Here is a 22,061-nt window from a genome sequence, read left to right as displayed (position 1 = left end):
ATTGCAATGAATTAGCAGAGTAAATAATAGAGTAGAGGCACAAGTGAGTTGTTTTTGTAAAACTTTACTAGATAACTAGTTGCACTTAATATAGGCACAGCAAACTCTATCTACGCAAGTGCTCAGTCTGGGGAAATGTGCAGCCTACATGTGCCGTTGTGTCTGTCTCTCCTCTTCACTACAGAAGGGAGCTAAGGTCGACTCGGTTCCCTTCAGTCGAGGGCGATTCCAGGCTGTCCCCACAGCAACTGAGTTGGCCCCCTGGAACCAAGCTAAGTGGGCGGGATTATCTTGGTGCCTGTTTCGCTCCTCGATTGTGATTGGCGCTTGTGCTACAGCGGGAAATGGAAGCGTTCTTTTTTTTACAGTTTTTACAGTTTAAAGTTACATGCTCTTTCTGCCCGCCACGACTCTCCCATTCTGCGCATGCCACAAAAGCGGCTCATGATTGGTTGAATGGATGAGGTGTCGTTTCGATGCTTCCCCACTTCGAAGCTTTGAAGCGGTATCAACCTTATTCCAGCAGAAAAGTGTAGTTCATAACTGTGACAAGGATGTCGCAGTTCTGAGGGGGGGGGGGAACTGAGACAAAACAATGTTGAGCTCGGTGGCAGTGGGGATTCACTGAGGCGAACCTAGGTAGAAACCAGTTCAACTCTGTCAGTGGGGCAACCCCCGAGAGATCTTTCCAGAAGCTCATGTGATTCTAGTCATGCGACTTCAGTTTACCCTTGCTTGGGCGAATGAAGCAGGCACTTGTAAAATCCTAACAAAATGGATGCTTTGCAAGGTGGACTTTGTGGCATTGTACCCCACTGAGGTCCCTGTCCTCCCCAGGCTCCCTCCCAGAGCTGGAGTGAGGGGGAACTGTGCCCAGGGCAAGCGTACGCCCTGCACCCCGCCACACCCCGCCCCGGAACACCCCTGCCATGTCCTGGAATGCCTCCACCATGCCCCTGCACCACCCCAGAATGCCCCCGCACTGGCGTGCACCCAGGGCATCACGCGCCCCCCTGCCCCCCTTGAAGCGATGTCACTGTTCCATCCCCAAGTCTCCAAGGGATCTGGTGGCCCTGTTCACGGGGGGACCTGACAACCCTGTCACAACAACCCTGTGAGATAGGTTAGTCTGAGAGAGAATGACTGACCCAGGATCACCCAAAGAGCTTCCATGGTAGCATCATCAACACCCCACACTGACTCCTACATTTAATGGCTCATTTAATGGCTCAGCATTGAAGCCAAATGTGGATGTAGTGAGAAGTTGCAAACTCCAGCTAGAAAAACTCTTGGAAATCTGGGGTTTACAACATATCTCCAGAGAAAGATTAGTTTCCCTATACTAGAGAAAGTGACTGCTTTGGAGGGTGGACTCTATGGACTCAGTGGCATTATATCCCACTGTGGCCCTTCACACACACACACCCCAAACCATGTCCTCCCCAGACCCCAGACCCCAAATCTCCAAATATTTCTCTAAACTGGAGTTGGCAACCCAAGGGAATCAGCTCAGGGTTGCAGTAGAGGGATCTCCACTTGGATATGGCAATTAGCAAAAACCACCCCCTCTGCCATCTTTTGCCAGCAAAAAAAGCATGTTTGGAATCCAGCCCAATATGTGCAGCTAGGTAAGTAGGTAAAGAAAAGTTTTCAGCTGAATCCTCTCCTGTTTGCCGTATTTCAACTTTCTCAAGTTTCTTTGCATGTAACTAGTTAATCCGTCAGCCTTGTTTACCCAAGCCAGTTTATTAATGGCAAATGCTGCTGGGCTTGTTGAGTTATGACTGTAAACTGAAAGAATATGAGGGCCAAGGTGAAAAGGTGATTTCTTTATAACAGCTGTAATTTATCCTGAGCTTTGGCCTAGCTCTTTGATTTCCGGCTCACTCTGGATATAGTATTCCTACTGATTGCATTAGAATAGCCCTTAGGGGTCATGCTAAATTCCAAGGCCCTGGAATCAGTTAGATGAATGGAAGATGACCATATGTGCAGGGGGAGAGAATGATAATAAAGAGGCGCAAGGCCACACAATGCTGCTGGCCTGAATGGTTTGGAAATCCTCTGCCATGTCTTGGGCATGCTTTCATTCACACAAGCGCTCTCATATGCAACTTACGTGGGTGTAAATCCCTTTGAATTCGGTAAAGCTTATTTCCCTGTGAACATGCATAGGTCTCAAAATCACCATGAGCAAGTTGTCCCTTAAGCAGTATTTGTAGTGAAAAGTTAAAAAGTGTTATGTGTTACGACTGCATATTTTACAATTCTATATGAATGTTTATGCTGTGTATACATTACAGGGTCTATCAGTTTTATCTGTTACAGCTAACATAATTCGTTGGGGAACAGGATCTCATCATCAAATGAAACGTGGCATGCTTTAGTAATTTAATTTTCCACAAGTTGCAAATGTACAAATTCAAGACAGCTCTTGAAAGCCAGTTCACATATAACCAGTCGTTATCCAGTACTTTATGACTTACAGTTGAATGTGTGAACAGACTCCACTGAGAAGCCTTGGGCACAAATGAGCAAAGTTAGTTTATTTTATTTACCGGTATTTATTTTATACATTTCCATCCATCCTCTCCACCACAATAGGGTCTCGAAGTCGGCAAAAACCAAAACATTTCAACTTTAACACAGCATTTAAAGTATATGAAAACAAACAATTCAGTAAACACCTATAAACATACAACCACAATTAAAACATACAAACACACATAACAATACAACCAAACAGGACTAAGAACAGTTATTGAAGTTACACCAAAGAGGTCTTCACTCCCTTTTGGATAAGGCTGCCAACCTACAGGTGGTCCATAAGAAAAAAAGGGTAGGTGGTGGCTGAAGACCTCCCACTATAATAACTGGTCTCCAGGGAACAGAGATCACTTTACCTAGATAAAATGGCGACTTTGGAAGGTGGACTCTGTGGATTTTGTTGTAAGTAAAGGACTGTATGCTGTTTCCTGCCTCAGAGACAGAGGGGGGGTCTTACCAGTAAATCAGATAGCTAGAGAAGGTCAAGACACTGACACCTTTTCTCTATCAAACCATCCCTTTGATGTGTACACTGATACTCTTAGGTACTTCCTTCCTTCCTGCTTCTCCTCCTCCTGCCACTTCTCCCTGCACCTTCCATCTTGCACCATGTGTGAAGGGGGATACAGACTGCATCCATCACCATCTAGCCAGGTAGATTAGAATAGGGAACCTATCTCTTCACTTTTCTATCCTGAATGGAGTTCACTAATAAAGAGTCCTCTTATTAGTTAGAAACTACAAAATGACACCGACTTTTCTTTGCGCCAGCGCACACACACAGGCTTGGGGATGCTCTGCTGTGCTATGCCTTTGTTCACTCTACTTATAATGCAAAGGTATCTCTTGTCAGAGAGATCGCCAACAATATTATACCCCACTGAACTCCCTCCCCTCCCCACCCCACCCCACCAGGCTTTGCCTCCAAAATCTCCAGGTATGTCCAATCCAGAGGGGGCAACCCTAATGTGGTCAAAGACTGCAATAGACAGAGACAAATGAATCTCATGGGGGAGGGGGGGTTCTAACCAATGGTGGGATCAAAAAAATTTAGTAACAGGTTCCCAAGGTGGTGGGATTCAAACTGTGGCATAGCGCCAATGGGGCATGGTCGGGCATTCTGGGGGCGGGGCATTCCTGGGCGGGGCTGTGGCAAGGAAGCAGCCACTGCGCCAGTCCTTGGGCGGGAAACGAATGCACGCAGGCGCAGGCTGCCACGCACGCCGGTGCACCTCCTGCTAGACTGCTTCAAGTTCTGCGCGCTACTGCTGAGAGGAGGGGCGTAACTAAGGCAAAAATAATGTGGCAAAATCACCAATTAGTAACCTCCTCTCGGCACACACAAATAATTAGTAACCAACTCTTGGGAACCTGTGAGAACCTGCTGGATCCCACCTCTGGTTCTAACGTTTTGCCACTCCCATTGAGAAGGTCCTTTTTTGGATTGCCTCCCATCTAGTCTGAGATGTTGGGAGTACCCAAAGTGGAGCCTCTGATAATGACCAAAGTTGAAAGCTAGATTTGTTTGGGAGAATGCAGTTCTTAAGGTATGCTGGTCTCAGACTGTATAGGGCTTTAAAGGTCCACCTTTTGGACTGGGCCTATATGCTGACTGGGAACTAGTATAAATGGAACAAAATTGGAATGATATAGTGCCTATAATACATCTATTCAACATTCTGGCTGCAATATTCTATATCAATGGTAGTTTCTGGACAATCTTCAAGGGCAGCCCCATGTAGAACACATTGCAGCAATCTAATCTAGATGTTACCAGAGCATGCAATGCATTGGCAAGATCTTCCCATTCAGGAAGAGCTGCAGGTTGGTATGGCCAGCTGTTTATCCAACAGGAGGCCCAGGTCCACCACCACCCCCAAACTATGAATGTGCTTCTTTAGGGAGAAGGCAACCCATCCAGAGCAGGTGAGACCTCAATCCCTGGATCAGCCACCAGTAGCAACTCCATTTTATGAGGAATGAGATTCAGTTTATTAGCTCTCATTCATCCTAAAGTGCCTGTAGAAATAATTTCATGACTCCAGAGCCTCCCTAGGATCTGCTGGAAGCATAAGATAGATCTTGAAGCACAAGATGGTTCTACATCACCTGAGAATTACAGGGGAGCAAACAACCACTGCACCATGAAGCGACACTTGAGGACACCAGGAAGGGTGGGAGCTTCACATCACTGGTGGTGTAATCCAGATAATACAGGTATCAAACTATTGCTCACAAACAGATTTGCTTCTTTCATGTGATGGACCCTTCTGTGCTTATGCCAGCCCCTCAGCCTGATGGTCTGTCAAATTAACCTTCCAGTGTTGCATGAGGAATGCCTTCTGCTTTCAAGGAATGTCTCACTTTGTTTCCTTTAAACAAAGTGCCAATGTGATATAGTGGTTAGGAGTGATGGACGCTCATTTGAAGAACCAGAATTGGTTCCTCACTCTTCCACATGAGTGGCAGACTGATGAACTGGATGTGTTTCCTTTCTCCTACACATGAAGCCTGATGGATGATCTTAGGTCAGTCACAGTCCTGTCAGAGCCCCACCTACCTCACAGGAAGGGAAGGAGTTTGGAAGCTGCTTTGAGACTTGAAGTTGAGAAAAGTGGGGTATAAATCCAAACTTTTCTTTTAAAAAAATTAATTGTTTTTAGTTCTCCTTATGCCAAAAGCGACTTTGTTCAAACAACCCATAAAACAGATTAATAAAACAAGCTGACAGTAAATTGTAAATTCACAATAAAAACACATTCCATCTAAACAACTGCAATAAAATGCATTACAATAAACACACCTTTCCTTACTACAATAATGTGGACCACTTGTTCAAGTAACAGAACTCCAGTTCTCTGTTTCTGGTGCTGAAACGTAAACTACTAGTTGGGCAGGGATGGCCTTACCGTGAAAGCAGCATCCCTTCCCGGCACCTCAGCTGGAATCAGCCAGTTGGGATTCAGTAAGAGAATAATAAGATTTTCACTCAGAAAGAGAATAATAGAGTTTATGGGCCATAAGAATGCCCCAGCTGTGGCAACATTTCCCTACCAAAGTAAAGGCTGATCTGCGCTCAGAGGCAGGAGGAGCCTGGGATTGTGAGGCCAAGCACCCCCAGAGGAATCCAGCACTGCAGGAGAAAAGTTACAAGGGAACCGCATCCTAGTAAGACCTGCATTACTGATGGGCTGTGGTGCAAAAGTACATTTGTTGTAGGTAAATAAAAATGACAAAGCCCAGTCCTGGACAGCCCAGACCAGTGATGGCGAACCTATGGCACAGGTGCCAGAGGTGGCACTCGGAGCCCTCTCTGTGGGCACACGCACACAGAGTTCATCATGTGGGGGGTGGAAAATCACACACACACCCCACACACACATGCACACCTAGACTGACCTGGGCCACTGAGCACAAAGTGCGCGCACCACGGTGAGCAGGGAGGACTCGGCTGGCGGGCCTGGTGCCTGTGCTCCAGGTGGCTGCTGCCCGAGTGGGGGTGCAGAGGAGGCAGAGATGCTAGAGAGGCACAGAGCAGTGTACACAGGACTTGCTGGAGGCTAGAGCAGGCTGGCCCCTGTTCAAGCAGGTGGGGTGGAGGAAGAGGGAGCCAATCGTTTTTTTTCTAAACTAAAACTAAACTAAAACTAAAACCTTACCATTCAGGTTAAATTGCCACGTTGGCACTTTGCGATAAATAAGTGGGGTTTGGGTTGCAATTTGAGCACTCGGTCTCAAAAAGGTTCGCCATCACTGGCCCAGACTGTCTTGATGTCAAAAGATCTTAAAAGCTAAGCAAGGACAACTCTTGATGGGAGACCACCAAGGAAATCCTGGGTCATGGCACGGAGGCAGGCAATGGCAAGCCACCTCTGAATATTTCTTGCCTTGAAAACCCTGTGGGGTCACAGTGAGCCAGGTATAGCTTGACTGCACTTTCCACCACAAAAAAAAATGAGAACTGCATCAGTCATAAGATGATTTATTGCTGAGCCCACATTCACAGATCTTTTGAGGATCATAAAACCAGACTCCCAGTTCAGTTTTCCAAGAGACTGAAGTACATCTTCAGAATTAATGCCTCAAATGCCCTGTAGTAAGTAATTCCACTTGGGCTCGCATAATAAAAAGACATCGTTTTATCTTTCTGTTTGACATCCCACAAGCCCACAGCTTTTTTTCTTCTTTTCTTTTCTTGCAGAAAGTTGATCTTGAGTCAAACAAGATTATCTCCCTGGAATTTTGTGTTTCTGGAAATAATTAATCTATTTACAAGAAGTACAGCTCAGAGTCACTTTGACATTTCTTGATTTCTGGTAAGCCTTTAAAGGCATATATGTTCTCATATCACTGCAGCCATTTCTAAAAGGGCTCATGCAAGAACATTGCTTGGTGTTTTTTCTTCTTAAAAATCCATCACATTCAGAAAAGTCATATTCTAATGCAGAGAAGGACCGTGTCCAGTGGTGGGATTCAGCAGGTTCGCACCACTTTGGCAGAACTGGTTGTTAAAATGGTGCTTGTAAACAACCAGTTGTTAAATTATTTGAATTCCACCACTGGAACTGGTGGTTAAATCATTTGAATCCCACCACTGACCGTGTCTGCACACATCATCTGACAAACTATGTTAACTAGAACATGTATTTTTGCAGATTTATCGAAAAATCTGAAAGCAAATTCAGAAAATCGTAAACAATGGTTTATGATTGATATCCACAACAAAGGAAGAAATGTTGTGTTCAGCTGGGCATCTGGATGGACTTTCCTCAACCAGCTTGGGAGACATCTGTGGAAGTAGGTAAATACATAGAATCTTGTTCCTGTGCTGATATGATCCCTAACAGAATTGATGCACTACCATGAGGGTCGTGGTGACAAACTTACCACCAGGAAATGGTGGTACAGCTGCTGATACGACACAAGGGCAATGAGGATTTCCTGCATTTTCCCTACCCCACAGCAGCAGGTTTACCAATTTACTCCTTTACCAATTTAATATCATTATATCAATATAACATGTGTTATAAATTCTCTGAATTCCCAGGTTTTGTGTTTTTAGAAATACAATCTTGCCCCGCAACGGGGAACCTGTTACACACATTGTAGTGTTTCATTAACATAATAATAGTTATTTGTTGATTTTAAAAAGTAGGAAGTGAGGAAATTGCCACTGCAGGGACAGGCTGAGGGAAAAATGACTGCCAAATAATTCAAATCCCCCCTCCTCCCCTCAGCACCCCTTTAGGTTTTACTGCAGTCTTTCCTGAAACTTCACAGCAAAGCAGGTTTGAGAAAGACTGGAGAAAACTAGGGAGGTATATGAAAACACCACAATACTGTGAGGAAGCGGAGGTGGGGGTGGAGTCTTCCCAACAGCATTGAACTGAGTAGAATTTCCAGTTCTATCTCCTGGCAGCAACTCCTGCTGTCCACTTCCATTCTGTTGGCCAATGGGAGAAAAATAAGCAAAAAAAAATGGCATCATGGTGACATTACATCACTTCTATGGGAAACCCGGAAGTGACATCATGCCTCTCTACAAATCATCATAAATTGGTCATAGAAAGTGATGTAACATTGATGGTGCCCCTCCTTGTCCCTGCACCCCTCATAATCCTAAACCTGAGGCACATAACCTATAAGGAAATGGCTGTAGGCTGCAGTTGCCAACTCAGGGTTGGGATATTCCTGGGGATTTGGGGGTGGGGGAGTGAGAAGAGCAGAGTTTGGGGAGGTGAGAGAGGTCAGTAAGTTATAATGCCATAGAATCAATCTTCCAAAGCGACCATTTTCTCCATTTTTTGCTCTCTGCCCTCTGGAGATCACCTGTAATTCTGGGAGATATCCAGGCCAAGTTCAAATTTCTTGATAGAAACTACAATATAAAAATCACATGGTCAATGGTTTCTATCATTCCCAACTGGCATGGACAGTGAAGGAGGTCATAAGGAGTGTGGATATATCTTCCTTCCAATAAAGCATACGGAAGTGCATTGAACCGGGCTCAGGTAAATGGCCTGTGATGTTAGGATATTCCACAGTATACTAATAACTTGATGGGACAAAATGTTTATTACTGTTCCCCACAATTTTGGTCGTAGAAAATGGACAGCCCCTTTATTTCAATGGACATTGAAGGGGTGATTCTGCTTAAATGGGGTTGCTAACCTCCAGGTGGAGCCTGGTCCAAAAGGCAATTGATCTTCAGACTGCTATTCTGCTGAAGAAAATGGCAGTTTAAGAGGGTGGATGCAGTAGCATCATATCCCCAGTAAGTTCCCTCCCCTCCTCAAACGCTGTCCTTTCCAGCCTCTTCTTCTAACTATGGAATTTTCCAACTCAGAGCTGTCAACCCCCAATTTAAATTGCACTGTAAGGCACTTTTACGTCTAAATTCTATAAATGTTACAACTGGTATGATTTTGTATTGCATGTTGTGATTTTAGAGCAGTACAATAAGCTTATATTTGATAAGGAAGTAATACATATTTTTAAATTATCAGAATTTCAACCCCACGGCCCATCCCACCCCCAATAACCTTTTCTCTGTGGCTTTAAAATTTATGGAATATTTACATCTCTTCTGGGAGGGGGGAGAATGGCTTGTGCAGGCCACCCTACCTGGAAAATGGATAACTACATAGGAACCATCATTACAACCCCCATGTAAGATTGTGTATTCAGTGCATATGAGAATCAGCTGGTGCCTACCTCATAATTTGATTTAAAAACAGGTTTTTCAGTTGTACACTGAGGGAATATGTAGAAGCCTTCTAAGCAGAGGCGTTCCTCCCATTGAGCAAAACGGGCAGCTGCCCAGGGTGCCACCTTGTGGTGGGCGACAAAATTGCAGGTTTGTTTGTGGGGTTTTTTGTATTTTCAGTGTTTTTACGTTTTTGGTCTGCAGGGGGTGCAGATATTAAGCTAGCAGCACCAAAATTTCAGGAATTTTTTGGGAGACTTTCCTAATGATATGACCCAGGTTTGGTGTGGTTCGGTTTAGGGAGTCCAAATTTATGGACTCCCAAAGGGAGTGCCCCATCCCCCATTGTTTCCAATGGGAGCTAATGGGAGATGGGGGCTACACCTTTGAGGGTCCATAACTTTGGACCCCCTAAACCAAACTTCACCAAACCTGGGTGGTATCATCAGTAGGGTCTCACGAAGATACTCTGAAATTTTGGTGCTGCTGTCTTAATAATTGCACCCCTGACAACAGGCACCCCCTAAATTTTCCCAGATTCTCTTTTTAAATCCACTCCCTTCCTGCCAATGCTTGTTTTCTTTCTTTCTTTTATTCTCTCAATGCCTAATAAAGGTGGTGGTTGTTGTTGTTGTTAAATCCACCCGCTTCGGCATGGATTTAAAGGGAGAATCTGAGGTCCCCAGTTTTAACATTGAAAGGGATACTGTTTCAGGGTGGGGGAGAATCCACTCAAAAATAGCATCACTTTCAATGTTGTTTAAACAGGGGACCCCAGATTCTCCCTTTAAGGTGGATTTAAAAGGAGAATCTGGGCTCCCTAGTTTAAACTCCATTGAAAATGATGCTGTTTGGGGGTGGATTCCAGCATCACTTGTTTAAACTAGGGAGCCCAGATTCTCCTTTTAAATCCACCTTAAAGGGAGAATCTGGGGTCCCCAGTTTAAATAACATTGAAAGTGATGCTGTTCCCCCCAATTTGGGGGAACTGGATAAAACACCATAAAATGTTTTCATAGCAGTAATAAAACATTTTGAAAGCATTTTGAAAATGTTTTCCAAAAATTATTTCTGCTTTGTGGCATGGTCCATTGCTGTGTTCAGATTTGTGAGTTGGGGGATGTTCTATAATGTGATGGTGACTTTGAAACGACTTGGTGTAAAAATCATTGTTTGGTCACGGTGGGGGAGGGTGGCCGCCCATGGGGGGGGGCATCAAACTCAGGTTTTGCACAGGGCTCCAGTTTGCCTAGGTACGCCTCTGCTTCTAAGAAATGCTAGTAGTCATTTTTTTCCTTCCATGAAATTGCCTCAAAATTCACTTCAGAAGTTTGCTTTAGATGCATTTTTGAGGGAGTTAAGGATCACTCCCTTTCCTTCACCATCTTGGCCCTCTGTATTAGCATTTCCTGAACATGAGTGTTGGGACCAGTTACCATTCACTGGAATCCACTTTCTTTTTTCCTTTCTTTTGGGCTAAGGGGAAAAAAAGATGAACATCTGTGTCAATGGAACCTTGACCTACATAGGCCTCACCCCGAACGATCTGGGATAATACATGAGATTAAACAGGGCCAACAATAGCAGAGAGGTTCCTGTGGACTCCTTTGAAGTATTTTACTAAAACCTTCACATTTTTAGAATGGCATTGGGAGAAGATAATTTCTAATCTTTTTTTGCATATCTTTGAATATTATTGTTTGATGATTCAAATTGAACCAGTATTTTCCTCTCCATTCTCTGCTATGATTGCTAAAAAATATAAATAGAGGAGGGTTGTTTCAACCCCCGCTCCTTCCCATTTAGAGGCATCGTACGCTTGAGTGGATGTGACAAACTGAGTTGCATTGAACATAATGGAATCTGATCACCATTGCAGAGCCCTTCGTTGGGTGCGCTTGCTCGGTCTTTTCTTGTAGTACGTAGCATTGGCTGCGCCACATTTGCTCTTTCGTAAAGGAAACCTGGGATTGTCAGTCCATTAAAGGGAGAACTTGATGTTAAGAATAGCACACTCCAGTGGTAAGAATGGGATGGGTGCCACCTATTTCCTAAAAGTCAAATTATCTCCAGTGCACAATGAATCAGATTTAATATTTCTAAATGAATTCATTTTTAAAGCTTACTGTTCATCTCCCAGCATGTCACAGTATGGGATAAACAATTTTTAAGTGGTTCTGGTGGGTTTTCCGGGCTGGGTGGCCGTGGTCTGGTGGATCTTGTTCCTAACATTTCGCCTGCATCTGTGGCTGGAATCTTCAGAGGTGTATCACAGAGAAAAGTCTGTTAGGTGATCTCAAAAACTGTCAGCTATGCAAAAGAGAAGCAGCAGCCCCTTCCGCCAACATGGATGATGTATAGAATACAAATCTATCATAATGCAAATCCATCATTTAGCGCTTTTTACATGATTTATTAAATGGGATCAGGAGTCTCTCCTTCTGTCTTAGATGGTTCGGAGTTGTATATCCATGAGAGAAATAGGGTTGCCAGATTCCTGATCAGAGCTGGCATTCTCCCAGAATTACAACAGATCTCCAGATCAGTTCCCCTGAAGAAAATGGCTACTTTGGAGGGTGGCTTTCGTTGGTACTAGATCCTGCTGAAGTCTCTCCCCTTCCCGAACCCCACCTTCCCCTAGCTCCATGCCCAAATCTCCAGGAATTTCTCAGCTCAGTTGAGAATCCTACCAGGGAGCCCTAGAACATCAACTACCTTCATCTGAGAAATGTGTGTTGAGTATCCCTGCCACACTTTCCCTCCACTTTCAGGGTCCCTGCTGTCAATTAACTTATACAACCATTTCACCCTTTGTGTCCAATCCCCCCTCCAAATATAAGGGTCTACCTTATGGATCTTAAACACATGACCTTATTGATCTGGCTTCCAAAAGTATTTATTTTGTATTATTTTGTGATTTATATTCAGACACCTTTACTAACAACTGAGAAGTAAAATAGACACAGTGTCAATTGTGGAAGACCAATCTTTGTCGGTACACGAACATACAAGCTTTTGGGTAGCACAGTATTCCAGGTCAGGCAAAATGCTGCTGTGTCATGTCCAAAAAATGCCATGTCTTTAAAAACAATCCTGTTGGGCCTGTGTCACTACAGAATGTTCATAGGGAATCTTATGTTCTTCTGTTTGAACACTGGCTCATGAGAAGAATCCCTGCATACAGAAAACGAGCCTTTCAAGGAATGGGTTTCTGGCATAGTACTTCCTCTTACTGAATAGTCTTTGAGGTATAGTTTTTGACAAGAGAGAGGCAGTGTTGTGTACTGGTTAGAGTGTTGAGCTAAAATCTGGGCAAGCCAGGTTCAAATTCACACTTTCCTAGATGGGTAACCTTGGATCAGTCGCACATTTGTGAAAACAAAATGGGATATGCTACCCTGAGTTTCCTGGAAAATGTATAAATAAATAGTCCCCTAATCTTTCTTGTATGCAGTGCTCTCTCTCTCTCTCTCTCTCTCTCTCTCTCTCTCTCTCTCTCTCTCTCTCTCATATATATATATATAAGAGTTTGTGTCATGCTGTGAATTATGTCTCATTTCACAGCATGGCACTAACCTTTTTGGTGATGGTAACATAACAACCAGGTGTTTGGCCTCAACTGCACTTCAGCTATTGTTTATTGCCATTGCTTGAATTAATCCCTGCTGTCAGATCTGTCCACAAGATGCTCTCCGGAAGAATGATCTGCAAAGTATCACAAATGTCACATCCTGCTTTGATACGTTCAGTCTTTCCGTTCAGCTCACCAGGACTCCTTTTTACCAATATGCTAAAAAAACACAATCCTTTGGAAAGAACAGAGGAAGAAGCACAAGATGCTGGGACTCTTTTTTAAAATACATATATATGTAAATACATAAAATACATATATAGATATATAGATATATTTGAGAGAAATCTCTGTGTATCTGGTAAGAATTTTAGGATCTCCAGTTACGATCTGGCTCTCCCAAGAGTCCCTCCTTCATTAGTTGTTATCCCAGCATTACAGGAAGTAAACAGCTCTTTGGAACTGCATTTTGCATCCAATTACATCACACCGCATGGACCTTCTCAGAGGTATGTTGTATTTTAAGGAAATACACTAAAGGATAATCACATTTCAACAGCGCTTGGGAGGTCCAAACAAGCCAAGTTAGTAATCTGTTTAAAGGCAAGGACGGAGTAGTGGGGAAGGAATCTCATCAAGTCAAAATGAAAATGCATTTAACTGTATGGATTTTTTCCAGGACAGTTTGTACTCCAGTTCAATACTTCTTAGTTTGTATTTGGATTCCTGAATCTTTAGGAGTGACAAAGACCAACAACTTTGAGGCATTTTAATGACGTGCCGGGCCAGCCTATGCAGTTATATCTTAATCTTGACTATTGTAACTCGCTCTACGCGGGCCTTCCCTTGCGTCTGATCCGGCGTTTAAAACTGGTTCACCATGCAGCAGCACGTCTGCTTACAGGCAGCACCCTTCGGGAACACATCCAGCCTGTGCTGCGGCAGCTGCATTGGCTTCCAGTAGAGTTCCGGATCATCTTCAAGGTGTTGGTGTTGACCTTTAAGGCCATTCACGGCCTGGGACCATCGTATCTTCGAGACCGCATCACCCCATATGTCCCTAGGCGGCCTCTCCGATCGGCTGAGGCCAACTTATTGGTGGTCCCTGGCCCTTCGGTGATGCGGCTGGCCTCCACGCGGGCCAGGACTTTTACAGCCCTGGCCCCGGCCTGGTGGAACGCTCTCCCTCCAGCTGTCCGGGCCCTGCGGGACCTTAAGGAGTTCCGCGGGGCCTGTAAGACAGAGCTGTTCCGCCGGGCCTTCGGAGGACCCAGCCGCTAATAGTGCCCCGTCTGTGGCCCTCAACACCTGGGCCACGATTCCATCACTGAGACTCGCCATGCCTCCCTTCATCGTGGGGAGGGAGGGATTTTATGCTGTTGAAACGCTGGACGCCACCTTACATCTTGGATTTTAATTTAATTTATATTTAAACTTGGATCGCTGCTTTTAAATGTTATTAATTATACTGTTTTTAAATGTTGTACACCGCCCAGAGCCCTCCGGGGATGGGGCGGTATAAAAATCCAATAAAATAAATAAATAAATAAATAAAAACACAATATACAGAAGATTGTGCTGGTGATCTCCTCTGCATGCCTGCATTATGGTGGGTATGCAGAATGACTTCCCCCACCCCCAGCTGTGGAGCAGACTGTGGAACTCCTTGCCTCAGGGGGTCCACCAGATTCCCACTGTGGCTGGTCTTCTGAAAGGCTGTGAAACCAGTTTTATTCTGCAGGGCACTTGTTTTTATAACTGCCAAGTTGCTTTATTTTGTAGATTCTATCAATCATTTATCACATTTTTAGCCCATTCTTCATCCAAGGGGCTTGCATTGTGGTGTGTAGATGGTAAGGTTGCCAGGTTCCCCCTGACCACCTGCTGGAGTGTGTGTGTGGGGGGGGGGTAGAGTTGCCAACTCCACAGTGGGAAATTCCTGGACACTTGGAGGTGGAGCCTGGGGAGGAGAACGACCTCGGTGGGATACAATGCCATGGAGTACACTCTCCAGAACTGATCACTGTAGTCTGGAGATGAACTGAAATTATGGGGGATCACCTCCCACTTGGAAGCTGGTATCCCTAGTATATGACATTCCTCTCCACACAGCCTTTTTAATAGACAGTTGAGGTTGGTTAGGCTGAAAAAGAGTTATTGGCATGGGGTCGCCTAGTGAAGTTCCATTGAGATTTGGAACACAGGTCTCCCTGTCCAGCCATTCCGGTTCTTCAAATCTACTGGAGAGTCTAGATTCTGACTCTGAGACTTTTTTAAAATGACTTATCTCCAGAGGTGGGATCCAGCAGGTTCTCACCAGTTCCCAAGAGTGGGTTACTAATTATTTGTGTGTGCCGAGAGGGGGTTACTAATTGGGTCCGCTTTTGCATTAGAAATTCCATTAGGTCCAAAAATCATAAAGTTCTGTTGTTTCCTATATGGCTGGTTAGCGAAGGTAGAAAACGGGATAATTCTCCCTGTTGGGCTGTTTTAAAAATATGTTTTAGTAATATGGTAAAGTTCCTTGTTTAAGGAAAGTATCCTTCTTTTGATTTCTAGAAACAAAATTAAGTATTTGAAAGTATGAAGTATTTGACAGGCAGTCAATTAGAGGAGAAGTAGTTGTTTCTGTTGGCAGTAGACGATAGGACTTGCTAGAATGAGTTTAAATTATGGACAGAAAGATACCAACTGGAAATTAGGAACTTTTTTTTTTACAGTAAGAGTTTTTTACAGTAACAGAGAAATTATCAATGCCCCACCCCCAGAATGCCCGGCCCCACCCCCGTCGTGCCCCACCCAGCCCCATTGGCGCTATGCCACTGTTTGAATCCCACCACCATGGGAACCTGTTACTAAAATTTTTGGATTCCACCACTGCTTATCTCTGCTTTTAAAGTACTGCTATGATTGCTTGTACTGTGCTGTAGTGGCAGGCTGCTGTTTTGGATTTTTCTTTTCAAATCTGTTGTATAGTTTGATGCTGTTTTGTTTTCACACGGTGAGGTTCGTATGCCATTTGTTTGATTTTAGCATATCTGTGGTGTGATATTATTTTTTATTTGAATGTCAGGATTAAGGTATTACTCACCTGGGTTCCTACTTTTAGGTTTATGCATCGGAGATAAATGTGCTAAAAACAGGATCTGTTTATTTAGAAGGATATACAGGCATGGGAATTGCAGGTTTCTGAAGAAGGCAGCTCATGATGTCTATACTTCTAACTAAGAAACAAGACAGGAACCCCACAGGTCCACAACACCCCCTGAGACTAAACCAACTCACGGAGCTGTGCTATTTAAACTTTAAAGAGCTGCCAGAGTTTGGTTTAAATAGCACAGTTCCACTGTAGTCTATGGGGAATCTTTCTGGGGCTCTGGATGGAAGGTAGATGTTTTTCAAGGTAGAGGCACCACATTTTCAGCTTAGCTGCTCGTGACTCCCCTTCCAAGAACCCCCAAGTTTGTTAAAGTTTGGGTCAAGGAGTCCAACTTTATTTTTCCCCACCCCATTTCTCTTCCAAATGGGGGCCCATGAAATTTGACCTTCTGACCTTATTTTTGCCAAACTTGGGGTTCTTCTAAGAAGAGTCACCAGCTATGCTACAAATTTTGTGCTTCTCCCGCCAGCCAGGGAAAGGTTCCCCAAGGGGGGTTGTTTTCTTTTAGCGGCTGTAGCCAGCAATATTGAAATATTCTTGAAACAAGCCGTTTTTTTTCAGGTTTTTGAGGGGTGGGGTCGGGATTTCTGGCTGCAGTTTAACCCATATTTTTTCTCCAGTCAGATGCACTCCCCTATTTCCAACACTAGGAATCAAGTCCCACCCCCTTTTTTTTGTTATGACACCAGACTTCTGAAATTGACTCCCCAAAGAAGTGAGGAAAGCATTTTCAGAAGGGGTGCAATACTTTAAACTAGAAACCCCTGACATTCTAAATAACCAGCAAGATGGTTTCAAACTTTTCCGATTGATTTAATAGATTTCCACTTTTTTGATTGCATTGTGTTTTATATTTTAACCATTAACAACCAAATTGACTGTTGTTATAAATCACTTTGAATCTAATAAATCTATTTTGATGTTGGCCCTCCTAGGCTTTCTAAAATATGTTAAATTATATTAACGTGTTGTGTATTAGATACATTTATACCTATCTATTATAGAGAGCCAGTGTGGTGTAACGGTAAAGAGCTATGCACTCTCACCTGAAAAACTGGGTTCGATTCCCCACTCCTCCACATGACTTTGAGCTAGTCACAGTTTCTCTGAATTCTCTCAACCCGCACAGAGGAAGGCAAAGGCAAAGGCATTTATGAAGATCTCTTGCCTTGAAAACCCTATGAAGTCACCATGATTCAGCTGTGACTTGACGGCAAACACACACACACACACACACACACACACACACACACACACACACACACACAAATACACATGTATCTATTAATGATGGAGATACTGAAATTTTCCAGTACAAATTGTCCCTGCTCACCCCAGAAACCACACAACACCTCATCCCTGCTCAGCTGCAGTGATTTTCACTCTCCAACTTCACGTAATGCTACCTAGGATTGCTGACCTTCAAGTGCAGCCTGGAGATCTCTTAGAATTACAACTGATCTTTTTTCACCTCCGCCAGGCCCGGCGGCTGGCTCCTTTCCTCTCCCAAGCGGACCTAGCCACGGTGATCCATGCAACGGTCACCTCCAGATTAGACTATTGTAACTCGCTCTACGCGGGTCTTCCCTTGCGTTTGATCCGGAGACTAAAACTGGTCCAGCATGCAGCGGCGCGCTTACTCACAGGCAGCGCCATCTACGATCACATTCAGCCTGTATTGCGCCAGCTGCACTGGCTCCCAGTAGAGTTCCGGATCATCTTCAAGGTGCTGGTGTTGACCTTTAAGGCCTTACGCGGCCTGGGACCCTCGTATCTTCGAGACCGCATCACCCCATATGTCCCTGCACGGCCTCTCCGCTCGGTGGAGGCTAATCTTCCTAGTGGTCCCTGGCCCCTCTATGATGCGGCTGGCCTCCACGCGGGCCAGGGCCTTTACGGCTCTGGCCCCGGCCTGGTGGAACACCCTTCCTCCGGCTGTTCGGGCCCTGCAGGACCTCAATGAGTTCCGCAGGGCCTGTAAAACGGAGTTGTTCCGCCGGGCCTTTGGAGAGACCAGCCGCTGAAATGGTGCCCAATTGGCCTTTCATCTTGGCCATTATCAAATGTGACTCATCACCCTCCTCCCCCTTTTTTGGGGAGAATTTTAAAAATGGGGTTAGTCGGACGCCTCTATTATTACTTTTACTGCTATTGTTATCGCTGTTTTAAAGATTTTATAATTTGTCTATTTATATTTTTTGTTGTACACCGCCCAGAGCCCTCCGGGGATGGGGCGGTATAGAAGCTGTAACAATAAATAAATAAAAATAAATAAATCTCTACACTATTGAGATCACTTCCCCAGAGGAAATGGCAGCTTTGGAGGATGGACCTTATGGCATCACATCCCCACTGAGCTCCGCCTCCTTCCCAAACTCAGTCATCCAATCTCACCCATCCCCAGTCTCCCAGGCTGGAGTTAGGGACAGTAATGAAGGGTTCTCTGACACAATGGTTGTAGATATCACAGTGCCTATGAAAACCTTTCTTGGTGTCAGTTGTTCTTTGGAAAGTGGGCAGGGCCAGTTGATGCTTTTGCCTAGCAGGGCTTCTGATTGGCCACTGGAGATCTGGTTGACTGAGAATTTTTTTTAATTGCCTTGGCAGCATCTGTCACCTCAGCACGAGGATCGTCGCTGCATGACTGAAAATGAGCTGTTCGTATGCAAGAAAATATTTTTAAACTTTTCAATAGACATCCTGTTAAATAGCGCTTTTCACTGAATTGTTGAAGAATTACTGTTTGAATTACAAAAAAGAGCTATATTTTCCAATTGGCTACACCACTTGTGGTTGCCATTTTGCGGTTGGCTCCGTTTCTTGTGGCAGCTGTTTTACAGTTGCACCCACCATCCAGTGTCAAAATCCCAATGGCGCACACAGGTTCAAAAAGGTTAGGAGTCCTGCTGTGATGCTACCTGTAGTTCTGAGAGCCAGCGTGGTGTAGTGGTTAAGAGCAGGTGGATTCTAATCTGGAGAACCAGGCTTGATTCCCCACTCCACCTGAGTGGCAGAGGCTTATCTGGTGAACCAGATGTGTTTCTGCACTCCTACATTCCTGCTGGGTGACCTCGGGCTAGTCACAGTTCTTGGGAATTCTCTCAGCCCCACCTGCCTCACAAAGTTGTGGGGAGAGGAAGGGAAAGGAGCTTGTAAGCCACCTTGAGTCTCCTTACAGGAAAGAAAGGTGGGATATAAATCCAAACTCTTCTTCTTCCTTCTGATACATGGGGTTGCCTTTGTGTGTGAATAAGGCTTCATTTTGCATTTGGGACACACAAATGGGCAGTCTAAAAATGGGGCTTCTTATCACACGTATGCTGGAAATTAATACTGGACTCAAAATGGTGGTTGTGCTTATGGAGGGGATCCCAAAGACAATAATGGCTGGGCTACAAAGAGAAGGACTCGTTTGGAGGGTGGCTTTCATGCAAAATGCTTCTAAAATAATAGTTAACTATGGCCTCTTCTGCACATGCAGAATAATGCACTTTCAATGCACTTTCAATGCACTTTGCAGTTGGATTTTACTGTGCGGAATAGCAAAATCCACTTGCAAACAATTGTGAAAGTGGACTGAAAGTGCATTATTCTGCATGGGCGGAAGGGGCCCTTACCAACTTGGCAGCCAAATTCAAATGCAGTAGCATCTTAGACACCAACAAGATTTTTTGGGTTTAAGCTTCTGAGAGTCACAGCTGTCCAAATCATCAAACGTGAATTTTCAGTTCATGTCTGATGAAGGGAACTTTGATTCTCCAAAGCTTAAACCCAAAAAATCTTGTCAATAAATTAAGCTGTACTGAACTCTAATCTAACTGTACTACTGAAGACAAACATGGCTACCCTCTGAAATTACCTATATGGCCTTTATCTTGTGTGAACAGCTGTAATTAATGATAGAACAGTTTTGCCAGTGGGATGTCGTTAGGTTTTTGTCAATGGCTATCCTTAATGGAAAGGGGGAAAGCCCTCAAGCTAGTAGAAGTCACTAGAAGCAAACTTATATTTACCCCCCACAAAAGAACTCATGTTTGCCTTTTCAGTCTCCCCTTCCCCCAACCACCCCCCTGCCATGGCCCACTGCAGCAAAGAGGAACTGTTCAACAATAGCCTGAATCCAGTGCATTGGCCGGAGCTGAATCCCTTGAACTCCAACTTTTTTGCAGAACAAAAGACTTCCAAGAAGCCTCCATGCAGCAGATGCTGACTTATCCCAAGTGTCAGAATGCCAATTAGATATTGAACATGTCAGGCAGAAGGTGGAGCTTCCAAAACAAATGAATGATGAATAGCAACAGTCCTCCTGTTTAGTTCACAGTCCTGCTGTTCTTTTGTAAAATGATTTGTGGCAAATTTGTTTTGTCACTAAAGCAGAGTGTGTCCCCCACCCCGAGCCTTTAAGCAGTTTTTATAGTCATATCCCTTCTATGCGCACACACACACACACACCAATGCACTCCCCAGGAAAAAATTGATTTTTTTTTGCACGTGTTAATATAAAAAATGCAATGTTAATTTCTTGTTTTCAGTTCACAGCTTGCTGTCAAAAAAGACATAGCCACCTAGTTCAAACAAGCTTTGTTTCCTCCAGCTGGAGAATTCTGAATGGCCCCTCCCTAGAATGTAATTCTAAACTTGTTGACATAGTGGGGTGTGTATAAGAGCGAAGAGGTTTTGGGACAACACAAATAATTTTCCTAACACTTGTTTTCTCATGAGATAAAAGGCCTTGGAGGGAACAACCCTGACAAACCTGTCAATGCAGAGGTAAATATCTTCTTGCAGACGTTTGTGCTCGTCCTTGACGCAGCAGGAAAGGGGTTAAAGGATGCTGTCCAAATTCTCCAAAGCCCTCCTTCTCCACCACTGACTTGCATTTTCTTACAGTGACCTCCATAAATCTGGTAAGAAATTAATATAATGTGGTAGGCATTTTAATGTGCTGTGTATAGTTGATGTTTAGATTTAATTGGTTTATTGTTTGCCAAAATGCTTTGGATTTTGTCCCCCCCCCCCCAAGCCCTTGCCTTTTCCAGTAATTATACTTTAGGCAATCAACATGTGTGTATTTTATTGTCTGACTAAGGTAATACTGGACAGCATAGCGTCCCAGGGAAAACAGGAGAAAGGAAATTGAGCTTGCATTGCCTTAAGTTAGCAAGTACTGCTACAAAATTGTTTAGTTCTCTTTTGACCTTTAGAGGTCAGGTTGGACTAGTTACCTTATCTCTTAATGCTCTATTTTCCCCTGCCTGGTAACAATTAGGGCTTTAACATAGAAGTGAAATGAATTTTTGGGGAGAAGAGATTGTTTTAGAGGATTATCCTACAGGAATTTGTGTGCAAACTCCAAATGTATATTCTCTTAATTTGTTGTTGGCTGCTTGTTTTTTACTTAGAAAATTTCTCTGTTTTCCCTCCTTTTCCTACAAGGATGACGATAATGCTAATGGGAAACCAACAAGAAGGACAATTATGGAATAGGCCACATTTCTATAGAACATAATTGCTTCAAAAATTCATCAAAGATGTGGATGTTTTTAAATTTTAATTTATGTCATAAAGGAGAAAGCCCAACCAGCATGTGCTTATTGTTTACAAAAGGGAACACAATCCGAAAGGTCAACCTGAAAGTCAATTTTCCAACCGCTTGGTTTGTATATTAGCACTCCTCTTGACTTCTTGTAATAAGTCATATTAGTTTGGAGCACTGCCTACATAATACATCTGTACCAACCAACTAATGAGGGAGATACTGAAACTTTCCAGTACAAAGCAATACTCAATTTTGTTAATTTCCAACTAATTAATTCCAGATCATCATCTACAATAAAGCTCATCAAAAACCCACAAAGAATTTTTTTTGGATTGTAAGATATTACAGCTCTCATTAACTCAATTGTCTGTAAAATGTATGCTAGAATGTCTTACATGACCAGCATTCGGTGGGTGGCAAGATCAACAATCACCATGCTGTACTCTGTGTGTGTGTGTGTGTGTGTGTGTGTGTGTGTGTGTGTGTGTGTGTGTGTGTGTGTGTGTGTAAAGTGTCAAATACAAGAGGAACTGAATTA

Source organism: Sphaerodactylus townsendi, linkage group LG05 (assembly GCF_021028975.2).
Source record: "Sphaerodactylus townsendi isolate TG3544 linkage group LG05, MPM_Stown_v2.3, whole genome shotgun sequence".
Classification (NCBI taxonomy): domain Eukaryota; kingdom Metazoa; phylum Chordata; class Lepidosauria; order Squamata; family Sphaerodactylidae; genus Sphaerodactylus; species Sphaerodactylus townsendi.
This window is presented reverse-complemented; position numbering follows the sequence as displayed.